The sequence below is a fragment of the Solanum pennellii genome, chromosome 6 (assembly GCF_001406875.1).
Source record: "Solanum pennellii chromosome 6, SPENNV200".
In the NCBI taxonomy this organism is placed as follows: Eukaryota; Viridiplantae; Streptophyta; class Magnoliopsida; order Solanales; family Solanaceae; genus Solanum; species Solanum pennellii.
In genome coordinates this window covers 7,985,750-7,991,544 of record NC_028642.1, presented here as the reverse complement: position 1 = coordinate 7,991,544, position 5,795 = coordinate 7,985,750, and the positions used below count along the sequence as shown (strand labels likewise).

At 33.1% G+C, this 5,795-nt stretch overlaps 1 pseudogene; it reads right to left on the bottom strand.

The window, feature by feature from the left end:
* Window positions 1-209: 209 nt before the first annotated feature.
* On the bottom strand, window positions 210-1,195 carry LOC107021544 (annotated as a pseudogene).
* Window positions 1,196-5,795: the final 4,600 nt, after the last annotated feature.

Sequence of the window (5,795 nt, the reverse complement as noted above, 5' to 3'; positions counted from 1 at the left end):
GCATTTTCTCATTTCATATATGAGTTTAAAAGAAAGAACAAAACAACCATTAGCAAATAGCATATTTTATGAAAGTTCAAAAACAAAACATAGTTTAAACTTATTTTCCAAAAACAACTCAAGAAAATGAGTTTTTGCAAAAACAATTTTGCAGATTCCGTTTGTTGAAAATTTCCAAGCATGTGGCAAAATCAAAACGAATTGCAAAATCAATAGCAAAACTTAAATCTCCAATAGTAGAAAGAACTAATGAATCCAGTGGGTAAAGAATCAAATAAATCTAATGAAATTGTTGTAGAAATTCTAAATGCAACAAATCTAATCATGATGCAGTAAACTTATATACATCTGTATACTATATGAACTGATTTGCATATGAAGATATATAGATCCATTCAAAGAATTTCTCTCCTAGCATCATACCCGAACTGAGATCGTTGGATATTTTGTTGTCGCTTCTTGTACACCAATGCACCGATACCTACAAAACAAACTGCGGCGATCACTCCGACTGCTATTCCAGCCTTCTTTCCACTCGTCATTCCACCACCAGATGATTCCTTCGATGAATCTACACTCTCATCGCTAATATCACTCGCAGCTTTGGAATTTGGAGCCGGCGATGGGGAATTTTTAGACGTAGAATCACCCGGTGACGGCGCCGGAGATGAATTTCGAGAGAGATCTGACGGTGGAGGTGCCGGCGGAGAAGATAGATTTGGTGAAGGCGATGGAGCTGGACTCATTGGTGGAGAAGCTACATCAGCGCCAGATTCCGGTGCAAGACTTGGTGAACTTGCAGGCGGATCAGTACAAATACATTGTTGAACAAGCAAAACAACAAAGAGAATTGTGAAGGAAAACATTTGCACAGTCGCCATTGGTAACAAATCACACCTCCCTTTTTGGCCTGCCAACAACAAAACACTAAAATTAGAACTAAATCAAACGATTTACAATATAATACAAATACAAATCTGGAGATCCACTTGAAAACACCTTTAGAGAGAGAGAGAGAGAGCGTATCTAGGTGAAGTTTGGAGAGAGAAAATGGTGATGAATGAGGAAGCAATGCTAAATTAAGGGGAAAATGCTTGATTTGTTGATAGCGTGAAGGAGAAAGAAACAGAGTGGACTCCTCCTTTTGGATCTGAATTTGAAAGTTGCGTAGGATATAAGAAGAAAAGTTGCATATTTTGGGTTACTTATTACGTTTGGATCTTTACTTTTTTCTTTTCTTAACTTTATGCAATTTTATTTATCTTTTTATTTTTATATATTGCAAATTTGCTAAATATTTACTATTATATGATGTTCTTATCTCGTTAATTATTACTACTTCAATGTAATTAAGTTTGTAATCACTATTTAAATATTCATTAATGTCGAATCTATTCTAACCATAAAATGAAATAATTTTTATACTATAGATATAAACATGCTTAATGATGTGATTTTGATAAATGATAATCAATAAAGGATACGCTATCAAATGCATAATTTGGTGGATAGAACTATTTTGTACTTCTATTAATGAAAAAATAGTTTTTACATCTTTCGACTTTATTTGAAACATTAAATTTAATTCTTAATTTTGAATAGTCGATATTCTTGCCCCCTGTAACACTCTTGAAATACCATGACTTAGACTAACTTAATTTATTTAATAATGTTTAAAATGATATTTACAGACTTATTATCACGACCCAAAAATGGGCGTGATGGCACTCGTCTTATTCCACAGAGACAAGTCAGCCTAAAACTCATCCATTACCATAAAGTGCGGAAATAAAATATAAGTAACTTAATAAAACCCCATAAACCTGGTAGTCACATGTACAAGCCTCTAAAGTATTACAATTGATTCAAAAGAAAAACTCAAGTCTCAAATGAACTTGTTTCTAAAAACAGAACAAGATCATAATTAAGGAGAAGAAAGTCTGCTGAGATGGAAACAGCTACCTCACAAATCTCCAAGAAGCCTCGGAAAAGAAGAGAATGACAAGAACAACAAAAATCCAGGCTCATAACCTACAAAAGTTTATAGAAGCAAGGGGTGAGTACCAAACCACACGGTACTCAGCAAGTAAACCTCTAAACACAATCTAAGGGGATGAAATACGGGTACTCCTACCACCCCCAACCGAACCTCCACAACTACAACCTGCATTAAAATCAATCCAACCTAACAGCTCACAGTTTACATAGCACGTAGCTCAACAACAACACTTAGACAAATTACATATCATCAACAACAACACTTCAACAAATTACATATCCTCAACAATAATACTTCAACAAATTATATATCCGCAATAACAAGCTCAATATTGATCAATCACAAGTTCAGCAGAAAAGCAATAAAAAGATCAGCAAAACACGATATCAAGTTCACTAATGATAAGTATGTGCAATGCAATGGAATGCAATGTCAAGTATAATGATGCATGTCTAACCTAGTGATACACACCCGTTGTCTCTCAGTCCCGGAACCATGGGGACATATCTGTCCATGCATCTGTCGCGGCGCACGACACGACTCTCGATAATAGTAACCATCGTGGCGCGTGATACGTCCCTCGAAATATAGTATGCATCGCGACGCGCGATACATCCCTCAAAATGGTACATCCTCTTTAAGTTCTCATTCTTTCTTAATGCACATAACACTTGTCACAACCATGTCTTAAAATAATGCAAATGACATGTTCACACAAAAAGAGATATGACCATTTTCACAACACTGCACAATTCACAACAACATCAACAATGATTCAACAAACTTTTCAAACCATTCTTTATTATCAACACATCACACACAAGCAATTATTCACATTGCCTTTTATTACCCTTTGTTTTCATCATTAGAATTGTTCAATGTGGACAAATCAATCCATCACCAAGTCCCATTACTCACACACATATACCATCCATACACTTAACAAGAGTTTAGAAATCTACTTGCCTCAAATAGTCGAACAATCGTTCTTGGACTTGAACGTTCCCATTTCGCTGAACATCCAACTCAAAGCAATCTATTCAAATAAATGAACACACTAAGATTTTGAAAATAACAACACTCATACAATATGTCTAACTTAGACCCAAAACCTCACCTCAATCTATAGTCAAGTTCCTAATTTGATTCCAATTAACATGCCAATTCTCATGTTTTCCAAATTTCAATTGTAGGGTTAAGTCTTATTCTCCAAATAACATAACTCTACTGGTATCATATAATAGAATAGCCTTAATCTTTAATTACCTATCTTAATATATCAAACTTTCAATAATAATATGATAACCGTAAGAAACTTTTCAACATAATTTGGATTAATTAGTGTCACCGTGTCAGGAACCTAAACGCTTTAAAGTAAATCTGCCAACATTGACCGATGTAACACCAAAAATTTAAAGTTTCCAGTAACTTTATGTGCAACCAGTTATTTACTCTAATGTCCAATAATTTCCATATCAATTTAATGAAGATTGCACTATATTTTGGACTAATTTGACCAAACCCACCGAACAACATTAATAGGTCAACTTTAAAACTTCATTCAATCTCATTTAATACAAAAATGAGTAATATTATATAGATGTGGCAATAAGATAAATGTATGCAGGCACAAATCATGAAGATTTACTTACCAGTAAGTCGTTTTCTTCTTATCAGTGCCGCACAAATATTTTTCATTCTATACTCCTTTTGCTTTTTGAGTAAAAATATTTTTTAAAAAATATATAATTGTTTAACCTTACTAATTTATTTTAGTATATATATATGGGCCAAATACTGTAGGATTTTAAGTAAATTATGGAGTTACCCATTAGCTATAAATAAAAAAATAATTATTTTAAATCACCCGTCAATAAAACAATAATAACTAACAAATAGCTTTAAAATTTCCAAAAATAATTTTCTGGGTAATTACATTATTCACCACTAAAAATTATGTTCGTCCTCGAACATAAAGAAGAAGAAGGATGAATATTTGACATTACCAAAACCTGAGATATAATTTCCATAGTCAATATTTATCTCTCAAAGTGAGCTCCTCCTTAACACCATTTCATCAAGATCAACTACTAAGAACTAAACTGTCGAATCAAAATCTATATGATTCACATATAAAGATTGATTAACATACCATTGACTAACCTGTGAACCCAAATTGAACAAAAATCCTCCAAACAACACACCATCAGGACGAACCCATTCTCACATCACTATGAGAGAATTCTGAATCAATACAGACTAAAAGTAACAGCGAACCTGTATATACCACTAAACCGTCATATTGCTAAAACCATCACAATCTTTTCAAGATTCCTTTCTCACAACATATTCCTCTCATGAACTTAAGTCATAAAAATTTGTCTTTAGACATCGAGTACTCATCAAGGGAGAATTAAACTTATCTAACCCAAAGAAGTTTAAGATCAAATAAACTCCGAAGGAGCGATACACTCCAAAATGTAGAGCCTCTAACAACACTTTTATACAATTGTAACTCTTCAATGAGTTCTCATAAGCAAGGTTGTATGTGTAGAATCACTAGTATACTTCAACTATCCCAAATAATATCAAATCTTAACTAACTGAAATGACCAAGTCTCACTACAGATGTCACTCTACCAAGAGGATAATCATAGGATCAGTACACGCAATCCACCACTAGAAATTCACCCAAAAATATGAAAACATGTGTAGGTATGTGTAGTGAATCACACTCCAAACCATTTCCAAAACGAAGTAGATGGTCATATAAAAATGTACAGAACCAAAGTCAAATGAGACTTAATACTTCTTTCATAGGACCGACCCATACATATAAAAAATAGTTTCATTCATCTGAATCATCTCTCGGTCATTAGCCACCCACAATCAACCAATCAAATTCCCATCACAACATTACAAATACTCGATTCATCAAACCCCACATACTTTTAATAGTACTCAATTGAAGCCACTTAATACCAACAAAAATCATAATTACACAAACCATTTACCTTACTCTAAAACTATCACTATTATCAAAGTCTCCTTAGAAAACACCTTATAGCCTCTAAAAATTTCAAAATATGTCAGTCATTCTCTCTTTCCATTTAAGCATTACATGACAAATATTAGTCACACTTAAGACTGATATCACTAATTTCAAATCAATAAATACTTTTCCATTGAGGAATAATAATTGAATTGCACCCAATGTCAAATTTATGTGAACTTTCACATATAACTTTTCAACTACCAATCATACCAGTATGTATCTCATGTAAAAAAAATTAAAAAAATTCTTGGTCACTTTAATAATTCTGTTTACTATAAGCTCATAACCTCTACACACAATCAAATGCATAGGTAACACATCATGACAGTATATATCGCCTCTTTAACAAAGTAGTTTCAATCCCTTAAAAATTCTCAATAACCATGTAGAATTGTAAGTTCATGCAGTTGAACGTCCATAAGTTACCTAACATAATTTGAATAAACTAGCTCAACATAACCACATCGTTTCTTGTCACCCAAACAAAAACTCAATATTTATAAAATTAAAAAAAATAAAGCCATAGTAAGTAGGTGTCGAACTAGTTCACATCTCATAGTCATATCTAAACTCACAGGCGAAAATCACCACAACCATCAACTCTGAATCCAAGGTTTATGCTAAAGGTCTTATTGTTCCTTTGCCTTTCTTAAATTCTCTCCATGACGGAAATTTCAAATAACTTTAACTCTTCAATACACCGAAAAATTAAGTTCTCATTTTTTGCTAACTCACTTACCA